The sequence below is a fragment of the Apostichopus japonicus genome, chromosome 22 (genome assembly GCF_037975245.1).
Source record: "Apostichopus japonicus isolate 1M-3 chromosome 22, ASM3797524v1, whole genome shotgun sequence".
In the NCBI taxonomy this organism is placed as follows: Eukaryota; Metazoa; Echinodermata; class Holothuroidea; order Aspidochirotida; family Stichopodidae; genus Apostichopus; species Apostichopus japonicus.
In genome coordinates, this window is record NC_092582.1 from 10,678,178 (window position 1) to 10,705,255 (window position 27,078).

The 27,078-nt window shown below is 47.5% G+C and overlaps 2 protein-coding genes across 21 annotated transcripts in view; one reads left to right on the top strand and one right to left on the bottom strand.

Moving 5' to 3' along the window:
* Nucleotides 1–27,078, bottom strand: part of LOC139963602 (gamma-adducin-like) — a 294,340-nt gene that overhangs the window by 216,761 nt on the left and 50,501 nt on the right. The gene's annotated exons all lie outside the window — the stretch shown is intronic.
* Nucleotides 19,412–27,078, top strand: part of LOC139963599 (BRISC complex subunit Abraxas 2-like) — a 36,196-nt gene continuing 28,529 nt past the window's right edge. For 2 of the 19 annotated variants that reach the window (XM_071964502.1, XM_071964503.1), the window contains exons 1-4: nucleotides 19,412–19,733; nucleotides 20,095–20,298; nucleotides 20,937–20,992; nucleotides 22,570–22,658. The gene's annotated coding sequence lies outside the window, so the exon portion shown is untranslated. The other 17 variants (XR_011791609.1, XM_071964493.1, XR_011791610.1 and 14 more) reach the window with 13 other exon arrangements.

Consider the following 27,078-nt stretch of genomic DNA (forward strand, 5'->3'; position numbering starts at 1 on the left):
TACGAGCTGATGAGCGAGGCTCTCTTTTGCATCGGTGGTTCGAGTCCCCGGTGATGACGTCTTTTGCCGATCTTTTACAGCGAGTGCCTACATGGGGAGCTGTAAGTATTAGTTAATCCACCTAATATCTCAGTCCATACAGTGGCGCGATGGCTTGGCGCACTGTACGAGCTGATGAGCGAGGCTCTCTTTTGCATCGGTGGTTCGAGTCCCCGGTGATGACGTCTTTTGCCGATCTTTTACAGCGAGTGCCTACATGGGGAGCTGTAAGTATTAGTTAATCCACCTAATATCTCAGTCCATACAGTGGCGCGATGGCTTGGCGCACTGTACGAGCTGATGAGCGAGGCTCTCTTTTGCATCGGTGGTTCGAGTCCCCGGTGATGACGTCTTTTGCCGATCTTTTACAGCGAGTGCCTACATGGGGAGCTGTAAGTATTAGTTAATCCACCTAATATCTCAGTCCATACAGTGGCGCGATGGCTTGGCGCACTGTACGAGCTGATGAGCGAGGCTCTCTTTTGCATCGGTGGTTCGAGTCCCCGGTGATGACGTCTTTTGCCGATCTTTTACAGCGAGTGCCTACATGGGGAGCTGTAAGTATTAGTTAATCCACCTAATATCTCAGTCCATACAGTGGCGCGATGGCTTGGCGCACTGTACGAGCTGATGAGCGAGGCTCTCTTTTGCATCGGTGGTTCGAGTCCCCGGTGATGACGTCTTTTGCCGATCTTTTACAGCGAGTGCCTACATGGGGAGCTGTAAGTATTAGTTAATCCACCTAATATCTCAGTCCATACAGTGGCGCGATGGCTTGGCGCACTGTACGAGCTGATGAGCGAGGCTCTCTTTTGCATCGGTGGTTCGAGTCCCCGGTGATGACGTCTTTTGCCGATCTTTTACAGCGAGTGCCTACATGGGGAGCTGTAAGTATTAGTTAATCCACCTAATATCTCAGTCCATACAGTGGCGCGATGGCTTGGCGCACTGTACGAGCTGATGAGCGAGGCTCTCTTTTGCATCGGTGGTTCGAGTCCCCGGTGATGACGTCTTTTGCCGATCTTTTACAGCGAGTGCCTACATGGGGAGCTGTAAGTATTAGTTAATCCACCTAATATCTCAGTCCATACAGTGGCGCGATGGCTTGGCGCACTGTACGAGCTGATGAGCGAGGCTCTCTTTTGCATCGGTGGTTCGAGTCCCCGGTGATGACGTCTTTTGCCGATCTTTTACAGCGAGTGCCTACATGGGGAGCTGTAAGTATTAGTTAATCCACCTAATATCTCAGTCCATACAGTGGCGCGATGGCTTGGCGCACTGTACGAGCTGATGAGCGAGGCTCTCTTTTGCATCGGTGGTTCGAGTCCCCGGTGATGACGTCTTTTGCCGATCTTTTACAGCGAGTGCCTACATGGGGAGCTGTAAGTATTAGTTAATCCACCTAATATCTCAGTCCATACAGTGGCGCGATGGCTTGGCGCACTGTACGAGCTGATGAGCGAGGCTCTCTTTTGCATCGGTGGTTCGAGTCCCCGGTGATGACGTCTTTTGCCGATCTTTTACAGCGAGTGCCTACATGGGGAGCTGTAAGTATTAGTTAATCCACCTAATATCTCAGTCCATACAGTGGCGCGATGGCTTGGCGCACTGTACGAGCTGATGAGCGAGGCTCTCTTTTGCATCGGTGGTTCGAGTCCCCGGTGATGACGTCTTTTGCCGATCTTTTACAGCGAGTGCCTACATGGGGAGCTGTAAGTATTAGTTAATCCACCTAATATCTCAGTCCATACAGTGGCGCGATGGCTTGGCGCACTGTACGAGCTGATGAGCGAGGCTCTCTTTTGCATCGGTGGTTCGAGTCCCCGGTGATGACGTCTTTTGCCGATCTTTTACAGCGAGTGCCTACATGGGGAGCTGTAAGTATTAGTTAATCCACCTAATATCTCAGTCCATACAGTGGCGCGATGGCTTGGCGCACTGTACGAGCTGATGAGCGAGGCTCTCTTTTGCATCGGTGGTTCGAGTCCCCGGTGATGACGTCTTTTGCCGATCTTTTACAGCGAGTGCCTACATGGGGAGCTGTAAGTATTAGTTAATCCACCTAATATCTCAGTCCATACAGTGGCGCGATGGCTTGGCGCACTGTACGAGCTGATGAGCGAGGCTCTCTTTTGCATCGGTGGTTCGAGTCCCCGGTGATGACGTCTTTTGCCGATCTTTTACAGCGAGTGCCTACATGGGGAGCTGTAAGTATTAGTTAATCCACCTAATATCTCAGTCCATACAGTGGCGCGATGGCTTGGCGCACTGTACGAGCTGATGAGCGAGGCTCTCTTTTGCATCGGTGGTTCGAGTCCCCGGTGATGACGTCTTTTGCCGATCTTTTACAGCGAGTGCCTACATGGGGAGCTGTAAGTATTAGTTAATCCACCTAATATCTCAGTCCATACAGTGGCGCGATGGCTTGGCGCACTGTACGAGCTGATGAGCGAGGCTCTCTTTTGCATCGGTGGTTCGAGTCCCCGGTGATGACGTCTTTTGCCGATCTTTTACAGCGAGTGCCTACATGGGGAGCTGTAAGTATTAGTTAATCCACCTAATATCTCAGTCCATACAGTGGCGCGATGGCTTGGCGCACTGTACGAGCTGATGAGCGAGGCTCTCTTTTGCATCGGTGGTTCGAGTCCCCGGTGATGACGTCTTTTGCCGATCTTTTACAGCGAGTGCCTACATGGGGAGCTGTAAGTATTAGTTAATCCACCTAATATCTCAGTCCATACAGTGGCGCGATGGCTTGGCGCACTGTACGAGCTGATGAGCGAGGCTCTCTTTTGCATCGGTGGTTCGAGTCCCCGGTGATGACGTCTTTTGCCGATCTTTTACAGCGAGTGCCTACATGGGGAGCTGTAAGTATTAGTTAATCCACCTAATATCTCAGTCCATACAGTGGCGCGATGGCTTGGCGCACTGTACGAGCTGATGAGCGAGGCTCTCTTTTGCATCGGTGGTTCGAGTCCCCGGTGATGACGTCTTTTGCCGATCTTTTACAGCGAGTGCCTACATGGGGAGCTGTAAGTATTAGTTAATCCACCTAATATCTCAGTCCATACAGTGGCGCGATGGCTTGGCGCACTGTACGAGCTGATGAGCGAGGCTCTCTTTTGCATCGGTGGTTCGAGTCCCCGGTGATGACGTCTTTTGCCGATCTTTTACAGCGAGTGCCTACATGGGGAGCTGTAAGTATTAGTTAATCCACCTAATATCTCAGTCCATACAGTGGCGCGATGGCTTGGCGCACTGTACGAGCTGATGAGCGAGGCTCTCTTTTGCATCGGTGGTTCGAGTCCCCGGTGATGACGTCTTTTGCCGATCTTTTACAGCGAGTGCCTACATGGGGAGCTGTAAGTATTAGTTAATCCACCTAATATCTCAGTCCATACAGTGGCGCGATGGCTTGGCGCACTGTACGAGCTGATGAGCGAGGCTCTCTTTTGCATCGGTGGTTCGAGTCCCCGGTGATGACGTCTTTTGCCGATCTTTTACAGCGAGTGCCTACATGGGGAGCTGTAAGTATTAGTTAATCCACCTAATATCTCAGTCCATACAGTGGCGCGATGGCTTGGCGCACTGTACGAGCTGATGAGCGAGGCTCTCTTTTGCATCGGTGGTTCGAGTCCCCGGTGATGACGTCTTTTGCCGATCTTTTACAGCGAGTGCCTACATGGGGAGCTGTAAGTATTAGTTAATCCACCTAATATCTCAGTCCATACAGTGGCGCGATGGCTTGGCGCACTGTACGAGCTGATGAGCGAGGCTCTCTTTTGCATCGGTGGTTCGAGTCCCCGGTGATGACGTCTTTTGCCGATCTTTTACAGCGAGTGCCTACATGGGGAGCTGTAAGTATTAGTTAATCCACCTAATATCTCAGTCCATACAGTGGCGCGATGGCTTGGCGCACTGTACGAGCTGATGAGCGAGGCTCTCTTTTGCATCGGTGGTTCGAGTCCCCGGTGATGACGTCTTTTGCCGATCTTTTACAGCGAGTGCCTACATGGGGAGCTGTAAGTATTAGTTAATCCACCTAATATCTCAGTCCATACAGTGGCGCGATGGCTTGGCGCACTGTACGAGCTGATGAGCGAGGCTCTCTTTTGCATCGGTGGTTCGAGTCCCCGGTGATGACGTCTTTTGCCGATCTTTTACAGCGAGTGCCTACATGGGGAGCTGTAAGTATTAGTTAATCCACCTAATATCTCAGTCCATACAGTGGCGCGATGGCTTGGCGCACTGTACGAGCTGATGAGCGAGGCTCTCTTTTGCATCGGTGGTTCGAGTCCCCGGTGATGACGTCTTTTGCCGATCTTTTACAGCGAGTGCCTACATGGGGAGCTGTAAGTATTAGTTAATCCACCTAATATCTCAGTCCATACAGTGGCGCGATGGCTTGGCGCACTGTACGAGCTGATGAGCGAGGCTCTCTTTTGCATCGGTGGTTCGAGTCCCCGGTGATGACGTCTTTTGCCGATCTTTTACAGCGAGTGCCTACATGGGGAGCTGTAAGTATTAGTTAATCCACCTAATATCTCAGTCCATACAGTGGCGCGATGGCTTGGCGCACTGTACGAGCTGATGAGCGAGGCTCTCTTTTGCATCGGTGGTTCGAGTCCCCGGTGATGACGTCTTTTGCCGATCTTTTACAGCGAGTGCCTACATGGGGAGCTGTAAGTATTAGTTAATCCACCTAATATCTCAGTCCATACAGTGGCGCGATGGCTTGGCGCACTGTACGAGCTGATGAGCGAGGCTCTCTTTTGCATCGGTGGTTCGAGTCCCCGGTGATGACGTCTTTTGCCGATCTTTTACAGCGAGTGCCTACATGGGGAGCTGTAAGTATTAGTTAATCCACCTAATATCTCAGTCCATACAGTGGCGCGATGGCTTGGCGCACTGTACGAGCTGATGAGCGAGGCTCTCTTTTGCATCGGTGGTTCGAGTCCCCGGTGATGACGTCTTTTGCCGATCTTTTACAGCGAGTGCCTACATGGGGAGCTGTAAGTATTAGTTAATCCACCTAATATCTCAGTCCATACAGTGGCGCGATGGCTTGGCGCACTGTACGAGCTGATGAGCGAGGCTCTCTTTTGCATCGGTGGTTCGAGTCCCCGGTGATGACGTCTTTTGCCGATCTTTTACAGCGAGTGCCTACATGGGGAGCTGTAAGTATTAGTTAATCCACCTAATATCTCAGTCCATACAGTGGCGCGATGGCTTGGCGCACTGTACGAGCTGATGAGCGAGGCTCTCTTTTGCATCGGTGGTTCGAGTCCCCGGTGATGACGTCTTTTGCCGATCTTTTACAGCGAGTGCCTACATGGGGAGCTGTAAGTATTAGTTAATCCACCTAATATCTCAGTCCATACAGTGGCGCGATGGCTTGGCGCACTGTAGGAGCTGATGAGCGAGGCTCTCTTTTGCATCGGTGGTTCGAGTCCCCGGTGATGACGTCTTTTGCCGATCTTTTACAGCGAGTGCCTACATGGGGAGCTGTAAGTATTAGTTAATCCACCTAATATCTCAGTCCATACAGTGGCGCGATGGCTTGGCGCACTGTAGGAGCTGATGAGCGAGGCTCTCTTTTGCATCGGTGGTTCGAGTCCCCGGTGATGACGTCTTTTGCCGATCTTTTACAGCGAGTGCCTACATGGGGAGCTGTAAGTATTAGTTAATCCACCTAATATCTCAGTCCATACAGTGGCGCGATGGCTTGGCGCACTGTAGGAGCTGATGAGCGAGGCTCTCTTTTGCATCGGTGGTTCGAGTCCCCGGTGATGACGTCTTTTGCCGATCTTTTACAGCGAGTGCCTACATGGGGAGCTGTAAGTATTAGTTAATCCACCTAATATCTCAGTCCATACAGTGGCGCGATGGCTTGGCGCACTGTAGGAGCTGATGAGCGAGGCTCTCTTTTGCATCGGTGGTTCGAGTCCCCGGTGATGACGTCTTTTGCCGATCTTTTACAGCGAGTGCCTACATGGGGAGCTGTAAGTATTAGTTAATCCACCTAATATCTCAGTCCATACAGTGGCGCGATGGCTTGGCGCACTGTAGGAGCTGATGAGCGAGGCTCTCTTTTGCATCGGTGGTTCGAGTCCCCGGTGATGACGTCTTTTGCCGATCTTTTACAGCGAGTGCCTACATGGGGAGCTGTAAGTATTAGTTAATCCACCTAATATCTCAGTCCATACAGTGGCGCGATGGCTTGGCGCACTGTAGGAGCTGATGAGCGAGGCTCTCTTTTGCATCGGTGGTTCGAGTCCCCGGTGATGACGTCTTTTGCCGATCTTTTACAGCGAGTGCCTACATGGGGAGCTGTAAGTATTAGTTAATCCACCTAATATCTCAGTCCATACAGTGGCGCGATGGCTTGGCGCACTGTAGGAGCTGATGAGCGAGGCTCTCTTTTGCATCGGTGGTTCGAGTCCCCGGTGATGACGTCTTTTGCCGATCTTTTACAGCGAGTGCCTACATGGGGAGCTGTAAGTATTAGTTAATCCACCTAATATCTCAGTCCATACAGTGGCGCGATGGCTTGGCGCACTGTACGAGCTGATGAGCGAGGCTCTCTTTTGCATCGGTGGTTCGAGTCCCCGGTGATGACGTCTTTTGCCGATCTTTTACAGCGAGTGCCTACATGGGGAGCTGTAAGTATTAGTTAATCCACCTAATATCTCAGTCCATACAGTGGCGCGATGGCTTGGCGCACTGTAGGAGCTGATGAGCGAGGCTCTCTTTTGCATCGGTGGTTCGAGTCCCCGGTGATGACGTCTTTTGCCGATCTTTTACAGCGAGTGCCTACATGGGGAGCTGTAAGTATTAGTTAATCCACCTAATATCTCAGTCCATACAGTGGCGCGATGGCTTGGCGCACTGTAGGAGCTGATGAGCGAGGCTCTCTTTTGCATCGGTGGTTCGAGTCCCCGGTGATGACGTCTTTTGCCGATCTTTTACAGCGAGTGCCTACATGGGGAGCTGTAAGTATTAGTTAATCCACCTAATATCTCAGTCCATACAGTGGCGCGATGGCTTGGCGCACTGTAGGAGCTGATGAGCGAGGCTCTCTTTTGCATCGGTGGTTCGAGTCCCCGGTGATGACGTCTTTTGCCGATCTTTTACAGCGAGTGCCTACATGGGGAGCTGTAAGTATTAGTTAATCCACCTAATATCTCAGTCCATACAGTGGCGCGATGGCTTGGCGCACTGTAGGAGCTGATGAGCGAGGCTCTCTTTTGCATCGGTGGTTCGAGTCCCCGGTGATGACGTCTTTTGCCGATCTTTTACAGCGAGTGCCTACATGGGGAGCTGTAAGTATTAGTTAATCCACCTAATATCTCAGTCCATACAGTGGCGCGATGGCTTGGCGCACTGTAGGAGCTGATGAGCGAGGCTCTCTTTTGCATCGGTGGTTCGAGTCCCCGGTGATGACGTCTTTTGCCGATCTTTTACAGCGAGTGCCTACATGGGGAGCTGTAAGTATTAGTTAATCCACCTAATATCTCAGTCCATACAGTGGCGCGATGGCTTGGCGCACTGTAGGAGCTGATGAGCGAGGCTCTCTTTTGCATCGGTGGTTCGAGTCCCCGGTGATGACGTCTTTTGCCGATCTTTTACAGCGAGTGCCTACATGGGGAGCTGTAAGTATTAGTTAATCCACCTAATATCTCAGTCCATACAGTGGCGCGATGGCTTGGCGCACTGTAGGAGCTGATGAGCGAGGCTCTCTTTTGCATCGGTGGTTCGAGTCCCCGGTGATGACGTCTTTTGCCGATCTTTTACAGCGAGTGCCTACATGGGGAGCTGTAAGTATTAGTTAATCCACCTAATATCTCAGTCCATACAGTGGCGCGATGGCTTGGCGCACTGTAGGAGCTGATGAGCGAGGCTCTCTTTTGCATCGGTGGTTCGAGTCCCCGGTGATGACGTCTTTTGCCGATCTTTTACAGCGAGTGCCTACATGGGGAGCTGTAAGTATTAGTTAATCCACCTAATATCTCAGTCCATACAGTGGCGCGATGGCTTGGCGCACTGTACGAGCTGATGAGCGAGGCTCTCTTTTGCATCGGTGGTTCGAGTCCCCGGTGATGACGTCTTTTGCCGATCTTTTACAGCGAGTGCCTACATGGGGAGCTGTAAGTATTAGTTAATCCACCTAATATCTCAGTCCATACAGTGGCGCGATGGCTTGGCGCACTGTAGGAGCTGATGAGCGAGGCTCTCTTTTGCATCGGTGGTTCGAGTCCCCGGTGATGACGTCTTTTGCCGATCTTTTACAGCGAGTGCCTACATGGGGAGCTGTAAGTATTAGTTAATCCACCTAATATCTCAGTCCATACAGTGGCGCGATGGCTTGGCGCACTGTACGAGCTGATGAGCGAGGCTCTCTTTTGCATCGGTGGTTCGAGTCCCCGGTGATGACGTCTTTTGCCGATCTTTTACAGCGAGTGCCTACATGGGGAGCTGTAAGTATTAGTTAATCCACCTAATATCTCAGTCCATACAGTGGCGCGATGGCTTGGCGCACTGTACGAGCTGATGAGCGAGGCTCTCTTTTGCATCGGTGGTTCGAGTCCCCGGTGATGACGTCTTTTGCCGATCTTTTACAGCGAGTGCCTACATGGGGAGCTGTAAGTATTAGTTAATCCACCTAATATCTCAGTCCATACAGTGGCGCGATGGCTTGGGGCACTGTACGAGCTGATGAGCGAGGCTCTCTTTTGCATCGGTGGTTCGAGTCCCCGGTGATGACGTCTTTTGCCGATCTTTTACAGCGAGTGCCTACATGGGGAGCTGTAAGTATTAGTTAATCCACCTAATATCTCAGTCCATACAGTGGCGCGATGGCTTATGGCACTGTACGAGCTGATGAGCGAGGCTCTCTTTTGCATCGGTGGTTCGAGTCCCCGGTGATGACGTCTTTTGCCGATCTTTTACAGCGAGTGCCTACATGGGGAGCTGTAAGTATTAGTTAATCCACCTAATATCTCAGTCCATACAGTGGCGCGATGGCTTGGCGCACTGTACGAGCTGATGAGCGAGGCTCTCTTTTGCATCGGTGGTTCGAGTCCCCGGTGATGACGTCTTTTGCCGATCTTTTACAGCGAGTGCCTACATGGGGAGCTGTAAGTATTAGTTAATCCACCTAATATCTCAGTCCATACAGTGGCGCGATGGCTTGGCGCACTGTACGAGCTGATGAGCGAGGCTCTCTTTTGCATCGGTGGTTCGAGTCCCCGGTGATGACGTCTTTTGCCGATCTTTTACAGCGAGTGCCTACATGGGGAGCTGTAAGTATTAGTTAATCCACCTAATATCTCAGTCCATACAGTGGCGCGATGGCTTGGCCCACTGTACGAGCTGATGAGCGAGGCTCTCTTTTGCATCGGTGGTTCGAGTCCCCGGTGATGACGTCTTTTGCCGATCTTTTACAGCGAGTGCCTACATGGGGAGCTGTAAGTATTAGTTAATCCACCTAATATCTCAGTCCATACAGTGGCGCGATGGCTTGGCGCACTGTACGAGCTGATGAGCGAGGCTCTCTTTTGCATCGGTGGTTCGAGTCCCCGGTGATGACGTCTTTTGCCGATCTTTTACAGCGAGTGCCTACATGGGGAGCTGTAAGTATTAGTTAATCCACCTAATATCTCAGTCCATACAGTGGCGCGATGGCTTGGCGCACTGTACGAGCTGATGAGCGAGGCTCTCTTTTGCATCGGTGGTTCGAGTCCCCGGTGATGACGTCTTTTGCCGATCTTTTACAGCGAGTGCCTACATGGGGAGCTGTAAGTATTAGTTAATCCACCTAATATCTCAGTCCATACAGTGGCGCGATGGCTTGGCCCACTGTACGAGCTGATGAGCGAGGCTCTCTTTTGCATCGGTGGTTCGAGTCCCCGGTGATGACGTCTTTTGCCGATCTTTTACAGCGAGTGCCTACATGGGGAGCTGTAAGTATTAGTTAATCCACCTAATATCTCAGTCCATACAGTGGCGCGATGGCTTGGCGCACTGTACGAGCTGATGAGCGAGGCTCTCTTTTGCATCGGTGGTTCGAGTCCCCGGTGATGACGTCTTTTGCCGATCTTTTACAGCGAGTGCCTACATGGGGAGCTGTAAGTATTAGTTAATCCACCTAATATCTCAGTCCATACAGTGGCGCGATGGCTTGGCGCACTGTAGGAGCTGATGAGCGAGGCTCTCTTTTGCATCGGTGGTTCGAGTCCCCGGTGATGACGTCTTTTGCCGATCTTTTACAGCGAGTGCCTACATGGGGAGCTGTAAGTATTAGTTAATCCACCTAATATCTCAGTCCATACAGTGGCGCGATGGCTTGGCGCACTGTACGAGCTGATGAGCGAGGCTCTCTTTTGCATCGGTGGTTCGAGTCCCCGGTGATGACGTCTTTTGCCGATCTTTTACAGCGAGTGCCTACATGGGGAGCTGTAAGTATTAGTTAATCCACCTAATATCTCAGTCCATACAGTGGCGCGATGGCTTGGCGCACTGTACGAGCTGATGAGCGAGGCTCTCTTTTGCATCGGTGGTTCGAGTCCCCGGTGATGACGTCTTTTGCCGATCTTTTACAGCGAGTGCCTACATGGGGAGCTGTAAGTATTAGTTAATCCACCTAATATCTCAGTCCATACAGTGGCGCGATGGCTTGGCGCACTGTACGAGCTGATGAGCGAGGCTCTCTTTTGCATCGGTGGTTCGAGTCCCCGGTGATGACGTCTTTTGCCGATCTTTTACAGCGAGTGCCTACATGGGGAGCTGTAAGTATTAGTTAATCCACCTAATATCTCAGTCCATACAGTGGCGCGATGGCTTGGCGCACTGTAGGAGCTGATGAGCGAGGCTCTCTTTTGCATCGGTGGTTCGAGTCCCCGGTGATGACGTCTTTTGCCGATCTTTTACAGCGAGTGCCTACATGGGGAGCTGTAAGTATTAGTTAATCCACCTAATATCTCAGTCCATACAGTGGCGCGATGGCTTGGCGCACTGTACGAGCTGATGAGCGAGGCTCTCTTTTGCATCGGTGGTTCGAGTCCCCGGTGATGACGTCTTTTGCCGATCTTTTACAGCGAGTGCCTACATGGGGAGCTGTAAGTATTAGTTAATCCACCTAATATCTCAGTCCATACAGTGGCGCGATGGCTTGGCGCACTGTACGAGCTGATGAGCGAGGCTCTCTTTTGCATCGGTGGTTCGAGTCCCCGGTGATGACGTCTTTTGCCGATCTTTTACAGCGAGTGCCTACATGGGGAGCTGTAAGTATTAGTTAATCCACCTAATATCTCAGTCCATACAGTGGCGCGATGGCTTGGCGCACTGTAGGAGCTGATGAGCGAGGCTCTCTTTTGCATCGGTGGTTCGAGTCCCCGGTGATGACGTCTTTTGCCGATCTTTTACAGCGAGTGCCTACATGGGGAGCTGTAAGTATTAGTTAATCCACCTAATATCTCAGTCCATACAGTGGCGCGATGGCTTGGCGCACTGTACGAGCTGATGAGCGAGGCTCTCTTTTGCATCGGTGGTTCGAGTCCCCGGTGATGACGTCTTTTGCCGATCTTTTACAGCGAGTGCCTACATGGGGAGCTGTAAGTATTAGTTAATCCACCTAATATCTCAGTCCATACAGTGGCGCGATGGCTTGGCGCACTGTACGAGCTGATGAGCGAGGCTCTCTTTTGCATCGGTGGTTCGAGTCCCCGGTGATGACGTCTTTTGCCGATCTTTTACAGCGAGTGCCTACATGGGGAGCTGTAAGTATTAGTTAATCCACCTAATATCTCAGTCCATACAGTGGCGCGATGGCTTGGCGCACTGTAGGAGCTGATGAGCGAGGCTCTCTTTTGCATCGGTGGTTCGAGTCCCCGGTGATGACGTCTTTTGCCGATCTTTTACAGCGAGTGCCTACATGGGGAGCTGTAAGTATTAGTTAATCCACCTAATATCTCAGTCCATACAGTGGCGCGATGGCTTGGCGCACTGTACGAGCTGATGAGCGAGGCTCTCTTTTGCATCGGTGGTTCGAGTCCCCGGTGATGACGTCTTTTGCCGATCTTTTACAGCGAGTGCCTACATGGGGAGCTGTAAGTATTAGTTAATCCACCTAATATCTCAGTCCATACAGTGGCGCGATGGCTTGGCGCACTGTACGAGCTGATGAGCGAGGCTCTCTTTTGCATCGGTGGTTCGAGTCCCCGGTGATGACGTCTTTTGCCGATCTTTTACAGCGAGTGCCTACATGGGGAGCTGTAAGTATTAGTTAATCCACCTAATATCTCAGTCCATACAGTGGCGCGATGGCTTGGCGCACTGTACGAGCTGATGAGCGAGGCTCTCTTTTGCATCGGTGGTTCGAGTCCCCGGTGATGACGTCTTTTGCCGATCTTTTACAGCGAGTGCCTACATGGGGAGCTGTAAGTATTAGTTAATCCACCTAATATCTCAGTCCATACAGTGGCGCGATGGCTTGGCGCACTGTACGAGCTGATGAGCGAGGCTCTCTTTTGCATCGGTGGTTCGAGTCCCCGGTGATGACGTCTTTTGCCGATCTTTTACAGCGAGTGCCTACATGGGGAGCTGTAAGTATTAGTTAATCCACCTAATATCTCAGTCCATACAGTGGCGCGATGGCTTGGCGCACTGTACGAGCTGATGAGCGAGGCTCTCTTTTGCATCGGTGGTTCGAGTCCCCGGTGATGACGACTTTTGCCGATCTTTTACAGCGAGTGCCTACATGGGGAGCTGTAAGTATTAGTTAATCCACCTAATATCTCAGTCCATACAGTGGCGCGATGGCTTGGCGCACTGTACGAGCTGATGAGCGAGGCTCTCTTTTGCATCGGTGGTTCGAGTCCCCGGTGATGACGTCTTTTGCCGATCTTTTACAGCGAGTGCCTACATGGGGAGCTGTAAGTATTAGTTAATCCACCTAATATCTCAGTCCATACAGTGGCGCGATGGCTTGGCGCACTGTACGAGCTGATGAGCGAGGCTCTCTTTTGCATCGGTGGTTCGAGTCCCCGGTGATGACGTCTTTTGCCGATCTTTTACAGCGAGTGCCTACATGGGGAGCTGTAAGTATTAGTTAATCCACCTAATATCTCAGTCCATACAGTGGCGCGATGGCTTGGCGCACTGTAGGAGCTGATGAGCGAGGCTCTCTTTTGCATCGGTGGTTCGAGTCCCCGGTGATGACGTCTTTTGCCGATCTTTTACAGCGAGTGCCTACATGGGGAGCTGTAAGTATTAGTTAATCCACCTAATATCTCAGTCCATACAGTGGCGCGATGGCTTGGCGCACTGTACGAGCTGATGAGCGAGGCTCTCTTTTGCATCGGTGGTTCGAGTCCCCGGTGATGACGTCTTTTGCCGATCTTTTACAGCGAGTGCCTACATGGGGAGCTGTAAGTATTAGTTAATCCACCTAATATCTCAGTCCATACAGTGGCGCGATGGCTTGGCGCACTGTACGAGCTGATGAGCGAGGCTCTCTTTTGCATCGGTGGTTCGAGTCCCCGGTGATGACGTCTTTTGCCGATCTTTTACAGCGAGTGCCTACATGGGGAGCTGTAAGTATTAGTTAATCCACCTAATATCTCAGTCCATACAGTGGCGCGATGGCTTGGCGCACTGTAGGAGCTGATGAGCGAGGCTCTCTTTTGCATCGGTGGTTCGAGTCCCCGGTGATGACGTCTTTTGCCGATCTTTTACAGCGAGTGCCTACATGGGGAGCTGTAAGTATTAGTTAATCCACCTAATATCTCAGTCCATACAGTGGCGCGATGGCTTGGCGCACTGTAGGAGCTGATGAGCGAGGCTCTCTTTTGCATCGGTGGTTCGAGTCCCCGGTGATGACGTCTTTTGCCGATCTTTTACAGCGAGTGCCTACATGGGGAGCTGTAAGTATTAGTTAATCCACCTAATATCTCAGTCCATACAGTGGCGCGATGGCTTGGCGCACTGTAGGAGCTGATGAGCGAGGCTCTCTTTTGCATCGGTGGTTCGAGTCCCCGGTGATGACGTCTTTTGCCGATCTTTTACAGCGAGTGCCTACATGGGGAGCTGTAAGTATTAGTTAATCCACCTAATATCTCAGTCCATACAGTGGCGCGATGGCTTGGCGCACTGTAGGAGCTGATGAGCGAGGCTCTCTTTTGCATCGGTGGTTCGAGTCCCCGGTGATGACGTCTTTTGCCGATCTTTTACAGCGAGTGCCTACATGGGGAGCTGTAAGTATTAGTTAATCCACCTAATATCTCAGTCCATACAGTGGCGCGATGGCTTGGCGCACTGTACGAGCTGATGAGCGAGGCTCTCTTTTGCATCGGTGGTTCGAGTCCCCGGTGATGACGTCTTTTGCCGATCTTTTACAGCGAGTGCCTACATGGGGAGCTGTAAGTATTAGTTAATCCACCTAATATCTCAGTCCATACAGTGGCGCGATGGCTTGGCGCACTGTAGGAGCTGATGAGCGAGGCTCTCTTTTGCATCGGTGGTTCGAGTCCCCGGTGATGACGTCTTTTGCCGATCTTTTACAGCGAGTGCCTGCATGGGGAGCTGTAAGTATTAGTTAATCCACCTAATATCTCAGTCCATACAGTGGCGCGATGGCTTGGCGCACTGTAGGAGCTGATGAGCGAGGCTCTCTTTTGCATCGGTGGTTCGAGTCCCCGGTGATGACGTCTTTTGCCGATCTTTTACAGCGAGTGCCTACATGGGGAGCTGTAAGTATTAGTTAATCCACCTAATATCTCAGTCCATACAGTGGCGCGATGGCTTGGCGCACTGTAGGAGCTGATGAGCGAGGCTCTCTTTTGCATCGGTGGTTCGAGTCCCCGGTGATGACGTCTTTTGCCGATCTTTTACAGCGAGTGCCTACATGTTGAGCTGTAAGTATTAGTTAATCCACCTAATATCTCAGTCCATACAGTGGCGCGATGGCTTGGCGCACTGTAGGAGCTGATGAGCGAGGCTCTCTTTTGCATCGGTGGTTCGAATCCCCGGTGATGACGTCTTTTGCCGATCTTTTACAACGAGTGCCTGCATGTTGAGCTGTAAGTATTTGTAAATCGACCTAATACCTCAGTCCATGCAGTGGCGCGATGGCTTGGCGCACTGTACGAGCTGATGAGCGAGGCTCTCTTTTGCATCGGTGGTTCGAATCCCCCGGTGATGACGTCTTTTGCCGATCTTTTACAGCGAGTGCCTGCATGTTGAGCTGTAAGTATTTGTAAATCGACCTAATATCTCAGTCCATGCAGTGGCGCGATGGCTTGGCGCACTGTACGAGCTGATGAGCGAGACTCTCTTTTGCATCGGTGGTTCGAATTCCCCGGTGATGACGTCTTTTGCCGATCTTTTACAGCGAGTGCCTGCATGAGGAGCTGTAAGTATTAGTTAATCGACCTAATATCTCAGTCCACACAGTGGCGCGATGGCTTGGCGCACTGTACGAGCTGATGAGCGAGGCTCTCTTTTGGATCGGTGGTTAGAATCCCCCGGTGATGACGTCTTTTGCCGATCTTTTACAGCGAGTGCCTGCATGTTGAGCTGTAAGTATTTGTAAATCGACCTAACATCTCAGTCCATACAGTGGCGCGATGGCTTGGCGCACTGTACGAGCTGATGAGCGAGGCTCTCTTTTGCATCGGTGGTTCGAATCCCCGGTGATGACGTCTTTTGCCGATCTTTTACAGCGAGTGCCTGCATGGGGAGCTGTAAGTATTTGTAAATCGACCTAACATCTCAGTCCATACAGTGGCGCGATGGCTTGGCGCACTGTACGAGCTGATGAGCGAGGCTCTCTTTTGCATCGGTGGTTCGAATCCCCGGTGATGACGTCTTTTGCCGATCTTTTACAGCGAGTGCCTGCATGGGGAGCTGTAAGTATTAGTTAATCGACCTAACATCTCAGTCCATACAGTGGCGCGATGGCTTGGCGCACTGTACGAGCTGATGAGCGAGGCTCCCTTTTGCATCGGTGGTTCGAGTCCCCGGTGATGACGTCTTTTGCCTATCTTCTACAGCGAGTGCCTACATGGGGAGCTGTAAGTATTAGTTAATCGACCTAATATCTCAGTCCATACAGTGGCGCGATGGCTTGGCGCACTGTACGAGCTGATGAGCGAGGCTCCCTTTTGCATCGGTGGTTCGAGTCCCCGGTGATGACGTCTTTTGCCTATCTTCTACAGAGAGTGCCTACATGGGGAGCTGTAAGTATTAGTTAATCGACCTAATATCTCAGTCCATGCAGTGGCGCGATGGCTTGGCGCACTGTACCAGCTGATGAGCGAGACTCTCTTTTGGATCGGTGGTTCGAACCCCGGTGACGTCTTTTGCCGATCTTTTACAGCGAGTGCCTGCATGTTGAGCTGTAAGTATTTGTAAATCGACCTAATACCTCAGTCCACACAGTGGCGCGATGGCTTGGCGCACTGTACGAGCTGATGAGCGAGACTCTCTTTTGGATCGGTGGTTCGAACCCCGGTGACGTCTTTTGCCGATCTTTTACAGCGAGTGCCTACACGGGGAGCTGTAAGTATTTGTAAATCGACCTAATATCTCAGTCCATACAGTGGCGCGATGGCTTGGCGCACTGTACGAGCTGATGAGCGAGGCTCTCTTTTGCATCGGTGGTTCGAATCCCCGGTGATGACGTCTTTTGCCGATCTTTTACAGCGAGTGCCTACATGGGGAGCTGTAAGTATTAGTTAATCGACCCCCATATCTCAGTCCATACAGTGGCGCGATGGCTTGGCGCACTGTACGAGCTGATGAGCGAGGCTCTCTTTTGCATCGGTGGTTCGAGTCCCCGGTGATGACGTCTTTTGCCGATCTTTTACAGCGAGTGCCTACATGGGGAGCTGTAAGTATTAGTTAATCCACCTAATATCTCAGTCCATACAGTGGCGCGATGGCTTGGCGCACTGTAGGAGCTGATGAGCGAGGCTCTCTTTTGCATCGGTGGTTCGAGTCCCCGGTGATGACGTCTTTTGCCGATCTTTTACAGCGAGTGCCTACATGGGGAGCTGTAAGTATTAGTTAATCCACCTAATATCTCAGTCCATACAGTGGCGCGATGGCTTGGCGCACTGTAGGAGCTGATGAGCGAGGCTCTCTTTTGCATCGGTGGTTCGAATCCCCGGTGATGACGTCTTTTGCCGATCTTTTACAGCGAGTGCCTACATGGGGAGCTGTAAGTATTAGTTAATCGACCCCCATATCTCAGTCCATACAGTGGCGCGATGGCTTGGCGCACTGTACGAGCTGATGAGCGAGGCTCTCTTTTGCATCGGTGGTTCGAGTCCCCGGTGATGACGTCTTTTGCCGATCTTTTACAGCGAGTGCCTACATGGGGAGCTGTAAGTATTAGTTAATCCACCTAATATCTCAGTCCATACAGTGGCGCGATGGCTTGGCGCACTGTAGGAGCTGATGAGCGAGGCTCTCTTTTGCATCGGTGGTTCGAGTCCCCGGTGATGACGTCTTTTGCCGATCTTTTACAGCGAGTGCCTACATGGGGAGCTGTAAGTATTAGTTAATCCACCTAATATCTCAGTCCATACAGTGGCGCGATGGCTTGGCGCACTGTAGGAGCTGATGAGCGAGGCTCTCTTTTGCATCGGTGGTTCGAGTCCCCGGTGATGACGTCTTTTGCCGATCTTTTACAGCGAGTGCCTACATGGGGAGCTGTAAGTATTAGTTAATCCACCTAATATCTCAGTCCATACAGTGGCGCGATGGCTTGGCGCACTGTAGGAGCTGATGAGCGAGGCTCTCTTTTGCATCGGTGGTTCGAGTCCCCGGTGATGACGTCTTTTGCCGATCTTTTACAGCGAGTGCCTACATGGGGAGCTGTAAGTATTAGTTAATCCACCTAATATCTCAGTCCATACAGTGGCGCGATGGCTTGGCGCACTGTACGAGCTGATGAGCGAGGCTCTCTTTTGCATCGGTGGTTCGAGTCCCCGGTGATGACGTCTTTTGCCGATCTTTTACAGCGAGTGCCTACATGGGGAGCTGTAAGTATTAGTTAATCCACCTAATATCTCAGTCCATACAGTGGCGCGATGGCTTGGCGCACTGTAGGAGCTGATGAGCGAGGCTCTCTTTTGCATCGGTGGTTCGAGTCCCCGGTGATGACGTCTTTTGCCGATCTTTTACAGAAACGAACATAGATTTATATCAACTGCTGTCGTGGCGCGGTTGGTTGCTCTGTACCTCGAGAGCGTGACGTATTTTGGATCGCGGGCTCGAGACCAGGTGGGGGCAGTTTGCTTTTGCCGCGATCTTATACGGTCTCTGGAACTTTAAGTATTAGAAACGATCATAGATTTATATCAACTGCTGTCGTGGCGCGGTTGGTTGTGCTCTGTACCTCGAGAGCGTGACGCATTTTGGATCGCGGGCTCGAGACCAGGCCAGCGCAGTTTGCTTTTGCCGCGATCTTATACGGTCTCTGGAACTTTAAGTATTAGAAACGAACGTAGATTTATATCAACTGCTGTCGTGGCGCGGTTGGTTGTGCTCTGTACCTCGAGAGCGTGACGTATTTTGGATCGCGGGATCGAGACCAGGGCAGCGCAGTTTGCTTTTGCCGCGATCTTATACTGCTAACCCCTACTGCTTACACAGTATTGCTCATATGTGTATCTACACACTTCACCGTGTGTACTGAAATGTCTGAAAATACATCTTTATGCACCAAAAATGATTATTGCATAGAATTCTGTTGTGGTTTACATTGTGACGACAATAAAAAGTATCATTTTGGTAATAACAAAAAATCATCTCTCACTTTAGGTGGCATACTCCTACTTGGAGTCTATATCAATCCGCTCAAAAGCAGCGGGAGAACATCTTTTTGTGACCTGTTATCAATCATGATCTAGTTTTTTGTGGCATGCACGCTAAAGATCATTAATGGAAGTACATGTGGTGAGAAAATTGGGTCAATTGAGGCTATTTTAGACCCCTTTATGCCTCCCAGGAGCAGCGTAGGAAATTTGTTTACCACTGAGTGAAGAGGTTTGTTTACAAGTGACGAAAACTTCCGGCTCGGATAGCAAAAAATCTACATGATCATGGTACGAAAACCTGATGATGCCATGAATGGCCAATTTGTCAGCTATCCGGTGATGGGTAGCGTTTAGCTAGTGAAAACTTCTATCTAGACTAAGAGACCACATTACTTTTGTAATTTAGTGTGTAAGTCAATGGGGCTTTTAATGGGCGTATGCTACCTTAAGCAAAAATGCTAAAATTTTTCATTTTAAGTGCTAGAAGTCCCAATTTTGGACCAGAGTAGTTGCTATGGTGTGTAAAAATGGTTTTCAAGCAAACGTCTGAAAATTCAAGCTTGGATGATTTTTACGCATAAATTAGTATTACAGACTTAAAGTACCACAAAGAGCATGTGCGTTTCTATACATGAGACCAGAACAACATTTTGAGCATTTCTGACCAGTTTTCCTCCCCAATAAACTATTGGGTCATTAAGCCTTGACCTACCAAAGCTTCCGTAATTTGATTCATTCCTTGACCCTGCTAAGTAGGTGCCAAATGCACGATATTCAAAATCCTTCAGAATCAGACCAAAATGCCTGCCGTGTGTGTGACGTGAATGACTTAGTTCAGTGAAATTTGACATCCGTGGGCACCTAAAGTACATGGTAACCATATTTTAGGTTATTTTTGCTAAAGTTGGAAGTACCTGGTGTTTGACTAAAGACAAATACTCAGTTTCAATGCATGAAATACCCATAATGTTGTTAGCTTAGGCCTCAGGTTCATAATGGCGCTACGTTAGTACCCTAGACCACGTCTACACCAGCTGTAGCACAATGTTGTATGAGGTCTGTATCCTAAGTGGAGTGGCTGCTGAGTGCTAAAACCTTACACAGAGAATGTTTTGAGTCTTATTTAGCAAATAATCCACAAAGGTATGCATTTTCTGCTCCTACATATGTGCATCAAGGGGTTTTGAGCCTATTTTCACTATCATTAGTTTTCTGTTGTTTTGTCAATTTTCAGAGAAAGTTGATGTGCCAAGTCCTCAGCATTCACAGCGATATACTTTGAATGGGTGTGGTATCAATGGCCTCAACTGGTTAGATGAGGTAACAACAAATCCCAAACAACTCTGACAGCAGAAAGAGATATCCTGATGCTTCCATGGGAGATCTACTGTAGTAACTACAGTATAGGAACCAGTGCTCGCCACCAATGGAGAATAAGGTAATTTGACGTTGTTGTTCTTTGCCGAGCAACAAATTTGAATGTTTTATCATGAAATATGCCCCCCTATCCACCTCTCTTCCCTTATAACTGTCTTTAATACATTGTAACAACCTATGCACAAACCTTTAAATGGACTGGATATGCTGTTGAGGTGAACAGTGTACTGTATCTAGATAGCATTTCAGTATTTGTTCCTTTTGACTACTGTACATACTGTTACAGTGTGTTTCAGTGTGTGGCCGTTGAGCGTGTCGTATCAAGAATATAGGAGGCGATCATTTATTTAGTAACAGACTTGGTTTATTATTGTACTTCAGTAGCCATATTCAATGGAGTGCACAGACTCGTAGTGTGTAAAATGAAGAGCAAGTACGGTAGCTCATATTGATCAGCTACATAAATGTACTTGTCACACAGTGAGGCTGTGGTTTACAAATCCCGATGATCCAGTTTTGGCAAAGAACACCTTCAATTCTCTTCTCTTATTCTTAGTAACTTAGCAGTTGCACTGGAGTGACATGCAATATCAGTTTAACATGTTCCAAACAGTTCAGGAATACATTGGGGTATGTCCTGTAGGTCAGTTTGGGAGGAATCAGCTGAGCTAAACAAAAGTAGTTTTCATCACTTTTCAGAGCCAGAGACGAAAAAACCCTCCCCGCAGACCCTTCTCTGGATGACGTTTCTGCAGGTAGGGCAAGCCAGACCAAGTGGGCGGTGATCAGGAATACCAAAAAAACCTGCAGGAATCATAGATGCACCCAAATTGGTCAAGCTTATCAAAATTGGTGACTGGAAATGTTGTTGCAGTCGTAGACCTGGTTACTGCTTACACAGTATTGCTCATATGTGTATTTACACACTGCACCTTGCATACTGAAATCTCTGAAAATACATCTTTATGGACCTAAAATGATAATTGCATAGAATTTTGTTGTGGTTTATATTGTGACGACTATAAAAAGTATCATTTTGGTATTAAAAAAAAAATTCATCTCTCACATAAGGTGGCATACTCCTATTAGAGTCTATATCAGTCCGCTCGATTGTTCTCCTTCAAGAAAAGTGCCAAAAAGCAGCAGGGGAACATCTTTTGTGACCTGTTATCAATCATGATCTAGTTTTTTGTGGCTTGCATGTTGAAGAGCATTAATGGAAGTACATGTAGTGAGAAAATTGGGTCAATTGAGGCCATTTCAGACCCCTTTAAGGCCTCCCAGGAGCAGCGTAGGAAAATTGTTTACCACTGAGTGAAGAGGTTTGTTTACAAGTGACAAAAACTTCCGGCTCGGATAGCAAAAAATCTACATGGTCATGATACGGAAAATTGATGATGCCATAAAAGGCCAACTTGACAGCTATCCGGTGATGGGTAGTGTTTAGCTAGTGAAAACTTCTCTCTAGACTTAGAGACCACATTACTTTTGTGATTTAGTGTGTAAGTCAATGGCGCTTTTAATGGGCGTATGCTACCTGAAGGATTCTTGCCAGGTTTGTTACTGTTTTTTTAAGCTTTTTATATGGACAAGAGTTCACTCTTGTAACTACATAGTGATTCCAAACACAACCTTTGATTCAAGTCCTACAATTCTTCCATATCAGAAAGACCTATAGGGTCGTCCCCACATCCATTGCTTGTCTCTCTGTGAGCCATCATAGCACTGTGATAGGCCCTTAATAGAGCTTGCAAATTAACAAACCTGTTTCCTGTAGATTCTGCAAACATGGTTTGTTGTGACTGAGTTGAAAATATCTCTTATGTCGAGCCTTCTATAAGCAGGTTTGCAAGAGGAATTAGTTGCCATATCTGTATCAGAAGAGCTAGGAATATCACCAGTGCAATTGGCATCAGCTTCAGCAGCTGTTCAAACAGTAAAGCCAAACCTGTTACCTGGCTTGAAGGTTATTACATGCCTATCAAACATGCCTTTCCTTCTACCCATTGTTCTAAATACTAATCAGTTTTTATCCTTAAAACATACCAATTTTCCAGTGACCTATTCACTAGTTTTGTTTGTAAGCATTTATTGGAAGTCTAAGCAGTTGAATAGCTACACATAGAATGATACAAGACAAGACTTACACTGAGAAACTAGTCAATATGATCGACTACAACTAGTTTGGAATGTTGTTTGAACAGCGCCCTCATTCTAGATCCGGTCACAGCTAGTGCATAGATCTCCTAAGTAGTTTTTGCACCAAAATCTGACAAAATACCTTTGAAAAGCAGTGCCAAAGTAACAAGTAACTTTTTCTCTTTCACTTTAGAGCCACAGCTAAGGGCGCATGCTTACTGGATGCTGGGAGTGATCAAATTTTCAGAGGGAAGAAGGCCAACCAAGTTTCCACCAGAGAGGGTAAGTAGCACCAAACTGAGGGACTGTGCTTAAAACACATTGTGTGGACCCAAGAACAATTTAGACATTCAGTAGATGCCTGTCATGCTGATGGAATGACTTCTTATCACACTAGGGAATATGTCAATCATTGGGCTCTCACTTGTTTAAAGTTCAGTACTGTATTATTCATATAGACTGTACAACATGTGTGAAACACCATATGAAGATTCACCCAATAGACAGAGATACACAGAAATGATGTAAGTCACAACTTCTCAAACTATCATAAAAAGGAGGTTTAATGTGGAGTTTAAATATCTCAGCTGTTACTTAAGGTGGCATACTCCTATTAGCATCTATATCAACCTGCACAAGTGTTCTCCTTCAGGAAAAGTTCCAAAGAGCAACAGGAGAACATCTTTGTTTATATCTTATCAATTAGGATCTGGTTTTCTTGGTTTGGCTGTAATGGAGCATGAATGGAAGTACAAGTGGTACACAGATTGGGTCAGTTGAGGCAAGTTTAGACCACTTTAGGTCTCCCTGGAGCAGCATATGAACATTGTTTACTGCTGAGAAAAGAGGTTTGTTTACAAGTGAAGAAAATTTCAAGCTCTCATAGGAAACAAAAAGTCTGCACAGTCATGATAAAGAAACTTGAGGTTCAAATGAATGTGATAAATTAATTAGAATAAACCAAAAGCAAATAGAATAAAGGGTAATTTAAACCAAGAAATACTGCACGACGCAACTCACATGCATACCTGTAAATGTTACCCACGCACGACGACACATACAACACTGACACGTAAAGGGAAACACAGCATCACACGCATTAAAACAATCGAAGACCATTAACAGGGTGTACTACTGAGTTTCTGGAGAAAGATTGTAAAACAAACCACCTGCTGCTGAAGAAACAAAGTCTAAACATTCAAGAGTTCTGCTGCCTCCATTGGTCTTTATTATAACTTTCTGTCAAATATCATTGGAGATATGGATATTTTGGCTTCCAGATTAAAGGTACAAAGCCAACATGTCTGGGAGGAAATGCTCCTAAAAAGGTCAATGCCCGTTCACTGATGCACATATTATATGACATCACGGTCACGCCAATACATGTGTCTAAATGCTTCAAAGCATGCCTTTTCTTTCATTGTTGATGCTGGATCTGGAAAATAACCATTTCATCCTTAATTAAAAGTCTTGAATTTTAATATATCAACACTGAGGGAACCCTGAAGGATTGATAATCCAACACAATCGTAGAATAGAAAAGGTGAGGGATTTCTCAACCAAGGCTTCCTATACAATTGAGTTTTCTCCTGGCATCTTGAATCCAGTGAAATGACCATTGGCTGGAAACTCACTTCTGATTCTTTGGACTGCACATGATGGTAGCACAACCCTGACGTGTCTTGCTAGGAACCCCCAGCACCTTTGAACCTGTTCACCGTAGGCTATGTATCTGTACTGCCTAAAAAAAATTATTGAAAGTTCAAAATGTATGAATGTTGGCCCATGATGTCCACAATAACAAGCAGGGATACAATGTACAGTTATGGTTACATTTGTTGTGAATTTACACCTTCCATATTTCATGAAACACTCTTTTGTTCAGACAATTGATTTGCAAAACTCCAGGCCTAAGTACTAGCCTAGTAATAATGAGTATAAAATGACACATATGCCTACCTAGCATGGCTGCATAATGCAGCTTACGTCCCGAGCCAAACTTTCAGTATGTAACCACCACTACTACTACTACTACGCACCATACTGAACATGTATGAATACATAGCCAACACACAGTACATATGGGTTGTAATGATTCTATGGTTGTAAGTCACCATAACACAGCTCACAATATGGTTAAGGCAGTTCCGCGAATTCCAACCACACATGCACAAAATGGACTGGATTTTGTTTGCTTTATTACTAAATTCTTACCACGTTGTATGCTCCTTGTAATAGTTCTGTCTATATCCTAACAGTAACACCTCAGGTCCACCCTCAACATTTGGTTCAATATTGGCATGATCATCGCCTTCACTCTCTGCTTCGAATATTAGAAAGGGCACTCCAATTCTAGTACAATTTCACTGCCTGGTGAAGAACCACTATCACTTTGAACTTCGGTTGCCACATTTGGTTCTAAATCTGACATTCCACGGGAAATTTAGATTTGAATTCGTGCTGACTTGTTATCGATTGTTTTGTGTATTAATGTACACTTGTCAGAGTGTAGGTATGATATATGTTCGGAGGAAACAGCGAGAGCAAATCGTGTTCCTAAAATGTTGTCACATTAGGTCATGAGATTACGAAAAAAAATTTCGAAGGGAAAAATCAAGTTTCTAATTGGCAGAGTGGTCGATATATGTTCTAGAGAACATGCTTAGATGGATCCCAAAAATACAGGATGTTGAAATTTTCGTGTCGTGGCCATAATAAGTAAGAATTTGAAAATTGCCATTTTAGACTCTATGAGCCTTAAGTATAGCTAAGGGTATTGGTTATGATATGTAATCACGGAATATGACAAAAAGGTCTCATCATTTTACGCTTGAGTGATTTGGGGGCAAATTTTGTGAAAAATCACCAAAATATCGCAATGTGGCACGAGATTGACACGGAAGTAACAACACATTGGTACACCATGGCATGTGCCCAAAAATGCACTGATGAAGTAATAATTAGACTGGAAGAACATGTTCATGGCCTGTAGAGACCAATGTACTACCTGTGTCTGTTGTTTTGATCTGTGTGTTATTGAGATGTGTAGTAGTACAAGTAAAGGATGGTATAAGGAGCCACTAGTTTCAATGTTAAGCTATTGAACAACAAGTAAAACCTGAGGAACTGAAGTTGTACATCTGGTGAGTAGTCTACTTTTATACAGTGTAGTGCTGATAGTCGTGATCGATTAATCGCCAGTAGTCGCGATTACACTTTGGAAGTTTGATTAATCGCTCTCAAAACCTAAGTTGCGATTACTGGACTAAAGCTAGCACTACACACAATCTGCTATTGAAAAATAGCCTAACCTATCAAAAACAACACTTAAGCAGTTTGTCAGCAAATATTGCAAACACAGGTTCTTACAATGCTACACTAGAACTGTGCTATGTTAAAAATCAGCAAGCACCTGTTCAGGTTAGATTCATGCGTTTACTTGTTAGTAATACGATTGTTCTGCAGTGCAACATTTAGTCCTAGCAATGTTTCATCATTGCGCATAATTGCAAATTCCCAAATTTATTAATCTTTAATGATTGCCAAAGAATTTGTAATTTCTTCAAACATGCATGTTTACAGTATATTTCATTTCTGGCCAGTGGTTCACATGTATCATATGTCTGATAGAGTGTGTCGATTGCGGTGAAGTTTCATTTCAATGTGTCATAATATGTGCGTGCTATCACACTAGGCTAAAGCCTAGCCTGGAAGGTGAACGTCCTTCTACAGAAAACTCTTGCATAGTAATCATCACACCGCTACAGGGTGTTGCATCTATTCATTTTTTTGCTGTGATTAGTGCTAGTAGTTGTAGTAGCCTTGTAGATCCATTCCAAAGTTTTTGATTTACTTTGAAGGATTTTAAGAAATGTTGAATATTGAAATTTGTTGACAGTTTTTGTTTGGTAGATGTTTTAACATGAATTAGACATCACACATTAAGACTTGAAAGAACAAATAGGGACAGAAGCACCATGGAAAAAGATTTGTTTGACTGTATATATTTCTGCAATGTAGAAATGACAGTGATGATGCCATAACTGTAACCGAGTATCGCGAGAAGAGCTAGATGCGATTAATCAACTACAAAAGTAAGAGTCGACTATCAGCACTAATACTGTGTACCTAGCAGAGCAAAAAGCAACAGTCAGAATTTAAATGCATACATTACAACGTAATATATGTGGTGTAAGAATCAGTTTTATTGAGACCCAGACTGCAATCAGAATAAGGATAGGCCTATATACAGTAACACATTTGTAACTGGAAAGCTCACACCTTCACAATGTCAGACTAAGATTGGATGGCATGGGCTGATGAAATAAATGCAAAAGTGGCAAAATATACATCAGCCCCAGCAAGTTACACAAAGGGATGCAGGATGTGGACAGGTGCCTGCACCATCAGTATGCCAGGGGCACCAGCATATGGCATTATCCGCACAATGCTATCCCTGGCAGCTAAGAGAAGAGCCACATTCCAGCATCTGCTCTTCAAAGTATTGTGCAAAGAAATTAACTTTTAAGTACCAAATCATTTCACATCTCCCACATATGCCACAACAGCCTATGTGTGGAGGTGTCACATCCATTGCTTGTGTCTCTGTGAGCCATCATAGCACTGTGACAGGCCCTTAATAAGACTTGCAAATTTACTAACCTGTTTACTGTAGATTTTGTCATATATCAGAGGAGAGTAC